Genomic DNA, 16,720 nt, shown 5'->3' with positions numbered 1-16,720 from the left:
GAGTGTAACCCCCTTTTGGCAGAAACATTAAATAACTCGCCCAGGGTTACAAAAGTTGTAAGAGGCAATTCTCTGGGATCCGCAGGAAATTCTATTCTGTGACTTTTAAAATAATGGATGGAGGTACAGTGTCCAGGACATTAACCCACGAGCAGACTAGAAGCTAGAAACTTATAGCCACTAAAGGTCACCTGATTGTTTTTTTTCACCCTGAGTGCCTGAATCACACAGTTAGGGCCTCACAGAGGACTTACATCACTGGTGAACTTTGCTGATCTCTCTTTGGTCTTTTTATGGCATTTTCTGAAAGGGGTGACTGTTCAGATCCTCAACCACAAACGATCATCCCCCTGTCTGTCTACTCTGAGGGCTAGAAGAGTAACTATAACGTTCAGGTGTCTTTTTCAACTCAAGTAACTCCAATACAATAACAATGACAAGTACCTACTATGTGCTGAAGTCTGTGTTGAGTTCTGGGGACACAAAGATGAATGAAACTCTGCCTCCTGATTTCCCTGGGTTGAACAGAGGAGCTAGATCTGTACATAAATAACAGGGTGAGACGAGCTATAATAAGGGCATGCATAGAAAGTCATTGTTTTAACTAAGGGTTTTTTAACAACAAAAAGATTAATTGAGAAAAATATCTATGCTAGAGATTGAATTAGGAAAATGGATTAACAGTTAATGTAAGCAAACAGTATGTACAGCAAACAATGTGTGTAGTACAAATATGCTTGAAATGTCGCTCTTGGGTTAATTACAGAGGCCATTCTTGCCATATCAATGGGGGACCCTCACCCAGGATAATGTTTTCTGATTCTCTTCAAAGTCGTCCTCTTCTCCTCCTTTTCTTTCTTCATTCCTTTGTTTGTCTTTCACTGATTGATCTCTGAGGCTATTCTGGGTAAGATGTGTTCTTTTTTATTTTTATTTTTTACAGAACTGACATACTAATCAGTCTCATTCTCTACGTCTGGAATTAATCAGTGTTGGAACTACAGATTCTTTCTACTTGCTGATTCCTGATGGCCAAGAGGTTTGACTCCTTTTTTTTTTCTTCAAATAGTTCATGCCCCCATAGAGCAGATGCTGGAAAAGGTCACTAAAAGAAGCACGTATCTTGCTATTCTTATACATTTCTCTTTGATGATGTGTTTCAGTAAAATCTTTAGAACCCACACAGGCCTTGGTGAACACAGAAAGGGAGAATTTAAATCTCACTGAGTATATAACTATATGGAAATTTGGTGCTGCCTTATATATAAGAGAAAGTCTGTCTGTGGGTTATATGGGTATGTGACTGGTAGTTGTTCATCTCATAATATTCCAAGTGCTGTGTTAAGTTCTTCACCCATGTTTTAATATTAATCCTCACAAGAATACCATCAGATGTTGTTTTATTAGCTTTCAGATGAAGAAACTAAAGTTTGGAGAGATGAATAGGTTCCAAGTCACACAGCTGGTCAGTGGTAGTTTGGATTAGGATCCAGGTATCTTAGACTAAAACCCCAAGATCACTCCACCACAACAATCGTTATCAGACTTTAAATTTAGGAGGTCCGGGATAGGTTCCAAATTTGCATTTTAAATAAGTACTCCGGAGGATTCTGTGGTTAAGCACCAACCATCTTAGAACTGCTTCCTTACAGAGAAGCATAGACAAACACATAATGACTCAGTAATTACTATGTGTAAGGCATGGAGGTAGATACAAATATGACAATTTCTTCCTGTTGAGGAATTTTTTTTTTTTTGCCAAGATAAGATGTGAACAGGGTAAAACTTAAATAGCAAAAAAGACATAAATGTTAACTTATTTAGTAGAAGTGATGTCACAAGACCACAGATGATTCAATGACAAATAAAATACAAAGATACTACTTTCCAGAAGAATTCTGAGGGGAAGAAATTTCTTCAGATTAGAGTGTTCAGGGAAGGAGCCAAGTGTGAGGTGGGAGATGAACTGGATTTTGGAGAATGAAGGGACAGGAATTGAAGTAGGGGAGCATTCGATGGGGAGTGATGGTGAGGACTGTTACCCAAATAAACCTCTCTTCCACATGACTGTCTTTACCTTGTGTGACATACGAAGAAACATATTCTAACAGCCAAGAAGTAATTATATGTAATTCCAATCTTCACTTGCATCTCTCAAAGGATATTAAAGGTGAACAAATTCCCAAATCTACTGTTGGGATTTGGGTGGCCAGTTTTCCCAGAATGAGGGTTTCCTGAAATGTGAGACTCTCACTGTTAAAACCGGGAAGGTCCTGGGCAAACTGGGACCAATTGGCCACCCTACATGGGAGACTTGAATTCCTTGTGATTGAGGGGTCAGAAGAAGAGGAGGTTCATAGACCTGTAATGTGGACTAAATAAGTTCACATTTGAAAAGCAAACTCAGAACATTGCCTGACACAGTGTAAGCTCTATATAAATGTTTGTTAAATTAATTTAGAAAAAAAGTACCTTTCTTCCAAGTACTGGGAAACAAATTTATATCTATGAAATCATGGTAAATCCACTGAATTTGTGATTGGGAGGGCATCGGTGACCAAATACATGCAGGGGCAAATTGCAATGAGTTAAGATGAAATGAGCAATAGAGGCCCCTTTTATATATGATCCATTGAATGGCTGGAATGGAAAGGAGAGAGTGGGCAGTAGATGTAAGTTGCTGAGAGGGCATGAAGACTCCTGTAATTCTCCTGCTGGGACCAAGGATTCCACTTCCCTTCCTTCTAACTCCCTTTTCTGTTTGCCTGACCTTCCAAATGGACAAAACCCCAGCAGAACTCCATTTGACCTGGGGCCAAGCCAGGGTGGAATCCAGCCACGATCTCTAGGTCCTATATGTATACAGTAGCTTAAGTGCTTACAGAACAGAAAGGAAATTGTATGCACCTCGCAGACTAGTCACAAAGATTCTGTTTTCAAGGTCAGAAGCACCATTTCTCTACTGATTTATGGTTTCACTGACAGCAGAAACATTTAGGGAGCTGGCCTCCCATTGTCCGGTGCTCACACAAAGAGGATAGTCAGAATAGGGCTCTTGATGGTGAAGGAGGAGTCCTGGGGCACCGGAAGTGGGGGAACCATGGGATACTAACCTGAAGACCTAGAGTGGCCCAGGTACGAATAGCTGCCATTTGTTGAGCAGGTACCATATGTAAATATTATACAGATATGTAAATTGTGTGCATATTATGTATACGTAATTATGTATACACATTATGTTTTATTCTACCCCGAAAGCCCATTTTTCATATGGGATAACTGAGTCTCAAGGAGGTTAAGGAACTTGCCCAAGGTCACAGTGAGGTACATGAGCTAGAGCTGAGATTTTTTTTTTTTTTTGGAAAATTTCTGCTCTATCCACTCTAAACTCCATGGTTTCCAAACAGTGGTCTGTTCATTGGTTCTGGGCTGGGCACAGAAGAAGCCTGTAAGAAGAAACTCATGAAATATATAAACTCACCTCCAGGGATTCTGATTGGTAACTCAGGAGGAACACAAAAATCTGTGCTCTTAAAAGCTCATCAGGCCATTCAGTTGTGCAACCACATTGGAGAAGCCCTGCCATGGGCCACCTGGAATGTTCCCAAATTCTTGTGACCTCTCCAACTTCATAATGATCCTGGAAGTAGGAGCCACAGCAGGCTGAATCTACCCCTCTACCCTTCTTCACCTCAAAGAAAGGAAGGAGAGAGGAAGAGGAGCAGAGACTGTTAGTGTAAGACCCATACTTCCCTATGCTTGTGTTTTCAGCTTTAAAAGGCAAACATACATTCTGGGGCAGGGGTGGCTGAATTCATGCCAGCGTGAGCCAAAGAAGGCAGATTTCTTGTGTGAGAAGCAAAAGTGAACTTAGTATTTCCCAGGAGACTAGAAGCCCAGGTTCTGTTTGCAGTGCCCGCCATGTGCCCTTGGGCAATCACTCACCCTCTGAACCTCAGTTTCCACCATTGTAGAGCCAAGGGGCCAGATTGGATGACTCCACTGGGCCCTCCCACCACCAACATTCTGTGATCTGTTGTGTTTTGATCCTGAAATTCTCAGTCAACAAGAAGGGTTGTGACTCTCCTGCTCAGGCTCTAGGGAGATAGGAAAAGAGAAGAAGGCAGAGGATACGGAAACAGACAGCCTCTGTCTCCCAGAGTGTGACCCCGCGTTGTCTGGGCAGATCAGCGCCGGGGAGGGGGTGGGAGTGGGGCTGGGGTGGTGAGAGATCAACCAGATGCTATTTCTCTGGCGACAGAACTCTTCCGAACTAAAGAAAAGTAATTGAACTTAATGTCCAAACACAAAATCAGTCCATAAATCCAGGGGCTGTCTATTGGAAATTTCAGAAGGGCTCTGCTTCCCTTAATCTTATCTCTGCCAGACAGTTACTGTGTTCTTGATGCAATTAGAGTGATAAAATAATGTGACACAACTGCTGGTTTCTATCATGGCATGACTGCTGTTGACTTAAATGACAAGGTAATAATTTTATAAGAGGCCTTTTATTTTTATTTCTCTCTCCATCGTGGAGAGGTGTTTTCCAAATGGGGGGCATATCTCTCCTGATAACACCGTATACAGAGACTGCTTCATTCATTACCATTTACTCAAGTACCTACATCTCCCAAGGGAACGTTGAGAGTGTTTTTGTAGTTAAAATCACAGGGCCAGCTAGGGATTATCAGAACCATAACACATTTCTTGCAGAGCTGGGTGATTTATACATCCTTCAAAATTAACCCTGGAAGGAGTAAGCCTGCCTTATCCAACTGATTCCCATCTCTTTTATAAAAAAGAGTAGACTTGCCTAGACCCTATGCCCCCAAGAGAGAACTGTCCACGTGGACATGGCAAGAAGGCAGACAGTCATTCTTGACCTGGTGGGGTCAGGCTTAGAGAATCCAGAAAGCAGTCTTCTCAGACAGTAAGGAATGTAGATTGATACCCAAAAGAAGTTTTGGATGAAACCAACAAGCCACTGAGTCCAAGGAAAAACCCAAACCTTCTTTGGAGATACAAAGAACCCAAGGCCATGACTGAGTCCAATTAGCATTTCTCTGGGAAGACATTTTGCTAGAAGCCCACGTTCTAGCCAGAATAGTCATGGACCGATGATGACAAAAGCCTCAAAGATAAACCTTCAGCATCGAAGGCTCAATTCTTTCCTATCAAGAATAAAATTTAATACAGATATGCAATGTTTAATTATTTGCAGATATTACTGTGCATGATTTCTACTGGATGGCTGTGATGTGTTTTCAGGGGTGCCTTTCCTTCAGCTCCTGCACATCGCAACAGCCAGAGGGCTGAGGAAGTAGTCACACAGCTCAGGGACAAGAGCAGTCAGCAGTCTCCCTTTATTCAACCTCCTTTTATTTCAACCCTGGAAAAATTTCCAGTTTCATTCCATATGGATGGCTGTTGCTCCTTCATTTCTCAAGAGAACTGGCAAGGAGGACTTTTTTACATGCCAGGAAGGGATGCCAAAAACGCACAAGTGCAGAGACCCAGAGACAAGTGGTCATCCAGCTTGGAGGGCTCAGAGAGGCAAATTACCCACTTAAACACCAGCAGACATCTGTTACTCTGCCCTGATGGCCTTTTTAAACTAAGAAGATAGCTTTTCATGGAGGAAGGAGGGGGGAGGCCCTCATGAAATAAAAGTGGGGATAAAAGTGGGGATCAGAAATAAAAGTGGGGATGCATCCAACAAAGCCATTAGTTACGATCTTTCATAAGGAAGTCAGGGCTTAGAGACAAAGCACCCATCTGCAACAGCTTCATGAGATTCTGAGACCCTGGACCTTTCCTCTGTCAATTTCCTAAAGTGAGTTATCCAGAAAACCTTTTAAACTGAAGGGATTTATGGCCGTGTCTTTAAGTGCTGGTAAGAAGTAGAGAACTGAGGATACCATGCCCCACCCTGTGGGTAGCTCCAGGGTCGGGCTGAAGAATCCACATAGAGAGTGCCTCGTGATCCTGGAGAAGGAGGAGAATTGAAAGACCCAGGGGACCAGAGAAGAGGAAAGGAAGGGAACCCAGGGAACTGTCCTGCATCTCAGAAGGAGATGTGGAGCTAAATCTGTCTCCCTGAAGCTGTAACCCATTAATTCCAAACACTGAGAGTCATCGCTCTCTTTCCTTCCTTGACAGCCCTTCAAACTTTTGGAGAGATTGAACAGTTTCCCATGAGTCTTCTTGAGGATAAGATAACTTCCCAAGTTTTACTCAATGGGGAAAACCACACAAATCACTCCTTCTTCTTCCTCTTAAAACATATGCCAGCTGAGGACACCTTTTCACTTGTAAAACAGGGCTCAGGGACAGTACTAGGTTCCTTAAGCCCTGACTTATAATAATAATCATTTCCATTTATTCAGTGCCTACCTTGAGCTGAACATCAGCTAAGCACCTTGCATATGTCAGCTCCTGTAACTCTCCCAATAGCTGGAAAAGGGGATTACTATTATTGTCCCCTTTTCATGTATGAAGAAATCAAGATTCAAAGAGCTTAAGTAGTTAGCCCAACATCTCCTAGCTATAACTGTCAAAGTTGGGGCTTGAATCCATTTCTGTATCACTCCAAAGTCCATGCATATTGTTTGGTACTGTATCAAACTGATATATCTGTGTGGTATCCACTTTTTACCTATAAGACTACTGGAATTTGGAAATTTCCAATTTAAAATAATTTTCCAAAGCTTCTGTCATTCAGTTTTGAGATGAACAGAATCACCACCATATCCAGACAAGAGCAATTTGGAACTTAAAAAAAAAAAAATCCATGTGATTTCTCTAAATTTATTAGAGAACAAAGAAAAATCTGAACTGAACAGTTTAAGGTTATCGGTGAAGAGATCATCTTTATCTTATGCAAAATTGTCCTGGGGTGAGAGGGGGAGGAAGGAAAGCTCCCAAAATAATTTTTTTTTTTTTTTTAGGGGATAAAAGTCAGACAGGGATTGTATAAGAAAATTATTGCTCAATCATATTCAAGAACCTAGATGCAAAAAGTCCTAAAGACATTCACAAATAAATTTGAAAATGTGATGTGAAAAACAAAATAAAACAAAACAAGTATGGTATATATCTCAAGAGTCCAAATTTGGCTTACCATTAAAAATTCTATTAATCTAATTCACCATATTATCATATAAATCTTAAACATATGATCATCTCAAGATATGCTGAAAAAAAGCTTTTGAGAAATTTGAAGATCTATTGATGACTAGAAATATATTAAACTAAAAAGGAAGTAATCTTCAACATGACAGTATCTACCAAAAATATATTTGCTAGTGATACTTAGAAGTAAGCCCATTACTATCAGAGACCATTCCAGAAGATTCTTTCCTCATTATTACTATTCAATATGTACTGAAGGGCTTAGTCAATGCTCAAAGACAAAATAAAGAAATGAGATATAAGGGTTATAAAGAAGGAAAATTTTATTATTTGCAGATGCATGAATGATTATCTATATAAAAATATAAGAGAATCTACTGAAAAATTAGAATAGGTGTAAAAATCATGGCTATAAGATCAACAGACAATAGATAATAGATTCTATATTCTACCAATTAGATAATGTACTTTATAAAAAATTCATTCACAATAGTCACAAGAACTGTAAGGTAAAAAGGAATAAATATAATAAAAGACCGGCAGAGAAAAATATGGAGAAAATTATAAAAGTTTATTAAGCGATATAAAAACCTGAGTAAACCAGAAATACATCACGGTCATGAATGGGAAGGCACGATATTATAAAGATGTGAATTCCTCAGATAATAACCTATAAATTCAATAAAATTCTAAATAAAATCCACATAGGACTTTTCATAGAACTTTATAAATTGATTTTAAAATATGTTTTGGGGCTTCCCTGGTGGCACAGTGGTTGAGAGTCCGCCTGCCGATGCAGGGGACGCGGGTTCATGCCCCGGTCCGGGAAGATCCCACATGCCGCGGAGCGGCTGGGCCCGTGAGCCATGGCCGCTGAGCCTGCGCGTCCGGAGCCTGTGCTCCGCAAGGGAGAGGCCGCAACAGTGAGAGGCCCGCGTACTGCAAAAAATAAATAAATAAAATAAAATAAAATAAAATTTGTTTTGAAGTATATATGTCTAAGAATAGCTAAGTCAATTTTGAAGTACAATAAGAAGGGGGAATTTGTAAGAGACTTTCCCCTATCTAGTATCGATATTTATAAAGCCACAGTAATTTCTTAAGTGCATAACATGATGAGAGTAGAACCATGTGACCAATATTATAGGAAAACCCAATAGAATTTTCTATGATGATAGAAATATCCAAACTCTAAACTATCCAGTGTGGTAGCTACTGGCCACATGTGGCTTGTGAGACTAAGAAATAAAATTCTTAATATCATGTACTTTTCATTAATTTAAATTTAAGTAGTCACATGTGGCTTATGGCTACCATACTTGGCAGTATGGCTTTATAATAAAGTTCCTATAAGCTGACAAAAACAAAAATGGTGGTACAGTATCAGGCTGAAGTGCTGTTACAAATCAGTGGGGAAAAAGAAATTGGCTGTTTACAGGGAAAAATATATATGTATACAAATGTAATCCCCATCTTACCCCATCTACACAAATAAATTCCAGATGAATTAAAGATCTAAATCTAAAAATAAAAACTTTAATAAAACTTTTAGAGATAACATAGTAGAATACCTTTCAGAACTTATGACAAAATTTCTTAAGCAGGACCAAAAAGCATAACTCTTAAAGGAATTTATCAATACATTTAACAATATTAAAATTAAAAACTTCTGCACAACCAAAGATGTCATAAAATATAGTGAAAATACAAGAGACAGAAGAATATATTTGCCACATATAACTGACAAAAGATGATTATCTAGAATATACAAATGACTACATATCGATACTAAATAGCAAACAACTCAGTGAAAAATATAATGAAAATATATGAAGCATGTTTTCCAGAAGAGGAAACTCAAATGGGCAATAAAAATGAAGAAGATGTTCAAAATCCATAGTAATAAGGAAATGCAAATGAAACCAACAACAGTATACTTTTCATATTCATCAATCAATGTAATGGATATTTGTCAATCTTATCCATCTAGAATCTAAGCTCCCTTCCTATATTTGGGGATTTTCCCTACTTTTTGTTTGAGGTAAAGTCAGCTTTCCTCTAGGAAGCTGAAAATGCTAGTTGCTAGTGCAGCTCAGGCATGGGGCACATGACGTGGGCTCCACCAATCAGATGCTGCTGACTGTGAGTAATTCTTCCGGGGGTAGTGATACTAGTGGGGCAATAGAGTGTTGGGTCCACATGTGGGGTGATGACCCAGGTCTCTAGCAAGCAGTGTTAGGAGTGTTAAGTGGTATAGGTACAGTGTACAGTGCTTGGAGTTGATGGCAGCCTGATAATGGTATCCTCACTGGACTGGAGTTTGAATGTTATGCTGAGCTGAGTTGCTGTGAATCTTGTTCCCAGCCTTCATAGCAGTGGTTCTGTCAACCACTCAAAATCTTTTACGTAAGTTTTTTTTCCCCTACTTGAATCAACCAGAGTTTGTTTCTATTTAGTACAACACTAATAATACCAAATGTCGGTAAGGATGGGGGGAAATGGATCTGCCATACGTTGCTGGGAGACAGACATTTGTTATAGCCACTCTTGAAGGCAAGTGTCAATATATAGTGAAGGTGAAGAGGCACGGATCCTATAACCCTAACTTTATACTTCTAGGAACATGCCAGATAGAAATATTTCCTCTTATTCAAGGTGAATGTGTATAAGGATTTCCACGCAGTCATGTTTTTAGTAGTCTACAATTGGAAACATTTTCCATCAGTGTGGAAATGTTATACATAAATTGTTGTTTATTCATATGATAGATTTAACAGTGATTGTAATATATAAAATTGATCTTAAATGCTTCAATATGGATGAACTTCACACAAATGTTGACTCAAAAGAAAGTTTTAGTATGATACCTAGAACATACTATCATTTATGTACATTTATAACACATATACAACCATATTCTATGTGGTTTATGGGTAAGTACATGTGTATAAAGGTATTTGTAGAAAGAACCAAAAGAATGAAACGAATGTCAGTAGATTGTCTCTGGGAAAGGAAGAGGGTATAAGAAGTCTGAATTGTATTGATCATGGCTTTTTTAAAATTAGAAAATATCGGAGCAAATATATCAAAAATTTGATATTAAAAAAATTCTGGGTAATGAGTATATGAAAGCCTGTTATACTCCTCTTCCTACTGTATATTTGAATTATTAAAGAAAAGCCCAAAGCTTTTGAGTTAAAAAATTTAAGGCCGCTTTATTGCATTTTCACATTGTTCAGGTTACATTAATTAATGATATTTGTTGGGTGTTTAGTATTTGTCATGCACTGCACTAATTGTTGTATCTATAAGATCTCACTTAAGCCTTCATCTAAGTTTATGAAGTAGACCAGTGGATCATTTGAACCACACGAGGAGCTTTAAAAAAACAAAATAAAAACTGATGCCTGGACCCCATTCATGGACATTATTCTGGTCAGACCTGGAAATTGAGTGTTTTTAAAACTCCCCTTGTGATTCTAATATGCAGCCAGGGTTAAGAAACCTTGAAATAATTTATAGATTTGTTTCCCAAACTCTATCTGATTATAAGAATCACCAGGGGCAAATTACAAATACAGATTCTCAGGTAGCCATCCCAAATCCACAGAATTAAATTCTTTAGGGAAGATGCCAGAATATTAGTGTTTCAGTCAAGTGCTTAGATGATCCCGCTGATCAGGCAGGTTTGGGAAACCTGGGATTAGTGCTCTCCAACCTGAAAGGCCTTGGTCATCACATGCTCATCCCATCTCACCTACACCTCTTTCTTGGAGATTCTGATTTAGGAGGTCTCAAGGGAGACCCAGAAAACTATTTTCTTTAAAAAATGTCCCAGGTGATGATCAGTCACATTGAGGACTCAATAAAGTACATATTATTATTATTAGACATGAGTAAACAGAGACTCACAAATGGGAAACACCAGCTTGCCCTGGTTCCAAGCCTCATGCTGTTTCCCCCACTTATTGTTTGGATGCCCTTATGCTTGGAGTCCGTTTCCCCAGGCTCTGTCTCAGTGCTGATCCTAGCCCACATTTTCCATTCTGCCAGGACACCGCAGGAAACAAATGTGCACCTCCCCGTCAATGGGCGGAAACGTGAGTTGTAGAATCCAGCCTTTTGCTGTGGGACTGGTGGTATCTCTAGTCTGAAACAGGGTCGCAGCTAAGCAGGCTGTGTGCCAGGAAGTGGCTGTTGGGAGGGAAACAGGAGTGGCACCACCAGTGTGATGCTGTGGTTATCAGGGGAAGTGTGACTGACTGAGATGTTGTCAATATAGACTCTGTCCTGGTCCTTTCAGGCTCAGGAATTGTGTGTGTATATTGGGAAGAGGGGGATGGGTACGTGGAATTGCAGAGAGGTTGGGAGGAGCTGAAGAAAAACAGTTCTCAGAGTCCTTTCTTTTCCAATTCTTCCTTCCAATCCAATCACCCACCCCCACCCCCGCCAACCTGCCCACCACCAGATGAATCATTCTAAAGGTACATTTTCAAAGTGTGTTCTGTAGGACATGAGTGCCAAGAGTGACTTCTTGGGAAAAAAATAAGGCAGGAAGGTTTCTATTGGGAAATTCTGCTCATCATATGCCCCTCTTGAAGATTCACAATGCTCATTAACATTTAAAATCCCTGAGAAGTCCTTCAGTAATGTGTTTCACTTGGTATAACCCCTCTTTGTTAGAGATACCTCTTAAAACTTTGTAGCTCTAGTGTTCTGGGGAACACATTTTGGAAAACTATATCACAAATGAGTATCTTGTATGTCTATATCCTCGGGTCATTGGAGAATGCCTCCTAAAGTGTAGGATTAAAAAAAAAGAAGAAAAAGAAAAAAAAAAAAACCTTTTGTCAATCATGTTAATGACATTTAAATTCCCTTGCTTGGCATCATTTTTTGACCAATTAGGTATCTACCTGTAAAACCTCAGTTGTTCTTATGTGCCACAAATTCATTCTGATTTTTTTGTTTGTTTTAACAGCACTTCATTTTCTGGGCAGAAGAAAGGGACTCATTCACACCCTAGTTTTAGTCCAGGAGTCCAGAAGTTGTGTGTACATGATCTGTGCCTGGCCAATCAGAATATTCCATCTTCTCAGCTGGACCAGGTGTGGACATTTGACCTATGTCAAATCACCAAAATGTCATTTCTGGGACTTTTTAAACTGTTGAGACAGCAAATTTCCTTTTTCCTGGGGTTTCTGGTTATAATAAAATTATAAATTTGAAATGTCAGGGGTACTATGTACAGAGAGTTTACCTGAGGGTGATACTAAGAGAGGAGAAAATGGAGCTTGGAAATAGAGAGAGTGGCTAAAGGCTGATGACATTATATAAGCCCCTAGATCCAGCTGTGCCTGAAGCCTACCCTTGCTATGAAACTTTCTGTTTCAGTGAGCTAATGACTTGCTCTCAGTTTTCTTTGCTAAAGCAAGTTTGTTGAGAGTTCCTCTCACTTGCAGCCAGAGTACTTTCTAATATAGTGGTTCTCAAAGTGTGGTCTCCAGACCAGCAAATTCAATTCACCTGTGAACTTGCTTTCAACATGTATGCCTCTCTTTTATCTTCCACCTTTACTTGCCTGAGGGATAGCTTGGGTGAACCCCTCTTGAAACCATCTTAACCACATGACCATAGTAATCTATTTTTGACCTTAATAGTGCCTACTGCAATCTGCTTATTACTTGCCTCCTGTATTCTTTTGTCCACTAGAGCATGAGCTCTAGGGTCATGGATGTGTTCTGATTTATCTCTGGTCTTCCCACTGCACTGAGAACAGAATCTGGAAAGCAATGGAGAATTGCTTAAGGCTCCCAATTTGTATTTTCAGAGAGCCTCGTCTTCAAGGGTCCATTTAAGAAGGCAGACCTTCTTAATTAGAGCTGTTCGGACCCATAAGTGTGTTTGTGGAGGCTGTCTCCCTGGGGTAATTTAAGGTTATGAAGTGCAGGCCCTTGTTAACAGCTCTTGTGAAGCAGTTGTCCTAACTTCAAACACGGGTCGCTATAATAAATGGTGCCAGAGAAACACAATTCGGGACCTTGCTAATTGTTCTCGCCTCACTGAGTTAGATATTACGTCTGTGTATGACCAAAGGTCGATGGAATGAAACAGTCCCTCAAGGAAGCTAATAGAAAGCCAATTACTTTGGCTCTTTAAATTGCTTTTGGAATAGACCGTTGCTGGGCCTTGTGGGAAGCTTTCAGCACTCAGCTCTGATGGGTGGATGGAGGGCCCTGAGGATCACTTTGGGGCCAGCCTCATGCTGCACCAGGAAGCTCCCCTCCATCCAGCGCCATAAACAGCTGCATCATCTCCGCTGGCTAGGGCGCCCGGGTCAACCCCTTGCTTTGAATCAGAATCAACAGATGACTAGTGTGTTTTGGAGGCAGGCTTCCCCGTAGCCAGGATGGATAGGAGAGCTGTCAGGAGTCTTCCAGAAGTGAGCAGGGCTCATCCACACCTGAACAAGCTGTTCAGTCAAGCCCCCTGGCCAAAGGGACTCTCCATGGGGCAGGGGTCACTAACAGGTGTCTCAGTCCTCCCCCCTTATACACATACTGGGGAAATTGGCTTCCTGTCTCCAATCCAAAGCAAGAATGTGCAGCCCCACAGTCAGGGATGGTACTGCTGTCCTCACCCAGCATATTTTTGTGCTGTTGAGCTAAGAGTGAATAGCGTCTTGTTTTGGCTAGAGCTCCAGACGCCCATCTTTTGTGTTTGGGGAAAATGCAACAAAGGAGTTTGGTGATAACTGCTTTTCAACCTTTGTGGCAGAGAAGCTCCCATTACCACAGCAGAGAAGAAGGAGGGAGGCCATCCAGAGGTTAAAGGGAAGCGTGCTCAGCATCAACACCCAAACGGTTGTAGCGTTTAATTAAGAAGGACCTTGCACTCTTGGTGGGCAAGGAAATTCGCTTTTATTTCAATCTAGCTGCAAACACCCCAACTGCAGTGTCTCTGCCTCTTTTCTTGGCCATTGAGTTTTACTCACTTTGAGCCAATTAGGGTATGTTCTTTTCTTTTTCTTTTTTTTTGGTATTGGGAAGAAATAACTGTGAGGACTATTCAAAAGCTCAGAAATAAGGGGCCATGCAGCGGATCAGGAAAATTCCAGACGCCTCGTAGATAGCCTCATACACCAGAGGGCAGACAGCAGAAGCAAGAAGAATTACAATCCAGCAGGCTGTGGAACAAAAACCACATTCACAGAAAGACAGATAAGATGAAAAGGCAGAGGGCTATGTACCAGATGAAAGAACAAGATAAAAACCCCCCAAAACAACTAAATGAAATGGAGATAGGCAATCTTCCAGAAAAAGAATTCAAAATAATGATAGTGAAGATGATCCAGGACCTCGGAAAAAGAATGAAGGCAAAATTGAGAAGATGCAAGAAATGTTTAACAAAGATCTAGAAGAATTAAAGAACAAACAGAGATGAACAATACAAAAACTGAAATGAAAAATACACTAGAAGAAATCAGTAGCAGAATAACTGAGGCAGAAGAACGGATAAGTGACCTAGAAGACAGAATGGTGGAATTCACTGCTGCAGAACATAATAAAGATAAAAGAATGAAAAGAAATGAAGACAGCCTAAGAGACCTCTGGGACAACATTAAATGCAACAACATTCACATTATAGGGGTCCCAGAAGGAGAAGAGAGAGAGAAAGGACCCGAGAAAATATTTGAAGAGATTATAGTCGAAAACTTCCCTAACATGGGAAAGGAAATACCCACCTAAGTCCAGGAAGCGCAGAGAGTCCCATACAGGATAAACCCACGGAGAGACATGCCGAGACACATAGTAATCAAATTGGCAAAAATTAAAGACAAAGAAAAATTATTGAAAGCAGCAAGGGAAAAATGACAAATAACATACAAGGGAACTCCCATAAGGTTAACAGCTGATTTCTCAGCAGAAACTCTACAAGCCAGAAGGGAGTGGCATAATATAATTAAAGTGATGAAAGGGAAGAAACTACAACCAAGATTACTCTACCCAGCAAGGATCTCATTCAGATTCAATGGAGAAATCAAAAGCTTTAGAGACAAGCAAAAGCTAAGAGAATTCAGCACCACCAAACCAGCTCTACAAGAAAGGCTAAAGGAACTTCTCTAAGTGGGGAAACACAAAAGAAGAAAAGAACCTACAAAAACAAACCCAAAACAATTAAGAAAATGGTCATAGGAACATACATATGGATAATTACCTTAAACATGGATGGATTAAATGCTCCAACCAAAAGACACAGGCATGCTGAATGGATACAAAAACAAGACCCATGTGTATACTGTCTACAGGAGACCCACTTCAGACCTAGGGAAACATAAAGACTGAAAGTGAGGGGATGGAAAAAGATATTCCATGCAAATGGAAATCAAAAGAAAGCTGGAGTAGCAATACTCATATCAGATAAAATAGACTTTAAAATAAAGAATGTTACAAGAGACAAGGAAGGACACTGTGTAATGATCAAGGGATCAATCCAAGAAGAAGACATAACAATTATATATGCACCCAACATAGGAACACCTCAATACATAGGGCAACTGCTAACAGCTCTAAAAGAGAAAATTGACAGTAACACAATAATAGTGGGGACTTTAACACCTCACTTACACCAATGGACAGATCATCCAAAGAGAAAATTAATAAGGAAACACAAGCTTTAAATGACACAATAGACCAGATAGATTTAATTGATATTTATAGGACATTCCATACAAAAACTGCAGATTACACTTTCTTCTCAAGTGTGCATGCAACATTCTCCAGGATAGATCACATCTTGGGTCACAAATCAAGCCTCAGTAAATTTAAGAAAATTGAAATCATATCAAGCATCTTTTCTGACCACAATGCTATGACATTAGAAATTAATTGCAAGGAAAAAAAACATAAAAAACACAAACACATGGAGGCTAAACAATACGTTACTAAATAACCAAGAGCTCACTGAAGAAATCAAAGAGGAAGTCAAGAAATATCTACAGACAAATGACAATGAAAACATGATGATCCAAAACCTATGGGATGCAGCAAAAGCAGTTTTAAGAGGGAAGTTTATAGCAATAGAAGCCTACCTCAAGAAATAAGAAAAATCTCAAATAAACAATCTAACCTTACACCTAAAGGAACTAGAGAAAGAAGAACAAACAAAACCCAAAGTTAGCTGAAGGAAAGAAATCATAAAGATCAGAGCAGAAATAAATGAAATAGAAACAAAGAAAACAATATCAAAGATCAATAAAACTAAAAGCTGGTTCATTGAGAAGATAAACAAAATTGATAAATCATTAGCCACACTCATGATGAAAAAGAGGGAGAGGACTCAAAACAATAAAATTAGAAATGAAAAAGGAAAAGTTACAATAGACACGGCAGAGATACAAAGCATCCTAAGAGACTACTACAAGCAACTCTATGCCAATAAAATGGACAACCTGAAAGAAATGGACAAATTCTTAGAAAGGTATAACCTTCCAAGACTGAACCAGGAAGAAATAGAAAATATGAACAGACCAATCACAAGTAATGAAATTTAAACTGTGATTAAAAATCTTCCAACAAACAAAAGTCCA

The 16,720-nt window shown here is 39.6% G+C and overlaps 1 long non-coding RNA gene across 1 annotated transcript in view; it reads left to right on the top strand.

Moving 5' to 3' along the window:
• LOC136793935 (uncharacterized) overlaps window positions 1-16,720 on the top strand; it is a 55,057-nt gene that overhangs the window by 7,288 nt on the left and 31,049 nt on the right. Inside the window, exon 2 of the long non-coding RNA XR_010840032.1 lies at window positions 944-1,039. This is a non-coding gene — a long non-coding RNA (uncharacterized lncRNA). The remainder of the gene's footprint in view (window positions 1-943; window positions 1,040-16,720) is intronic.

Source organism: Kogia breviceps, chromosome 3, assembly GCF_026419965.1.
Source record: "Kogia breviceps isolate mKogBre1 chromosome 3, mKogBre1 haplotype 1, whole genome shotgun sequence".
NCBI classification, from domain to species: domain Eukaryota; kingdom Metazoa; phylum Chordata; class Mammalia; order Artiodactyla; family Physeteridae; genus Kogia; species Kogia breviceps.
The sequence above is the reverse complement of the archived record's forward strand: the minus strand, read 5'-3'. Positions and strand labels throughout refer to the sequence as shown.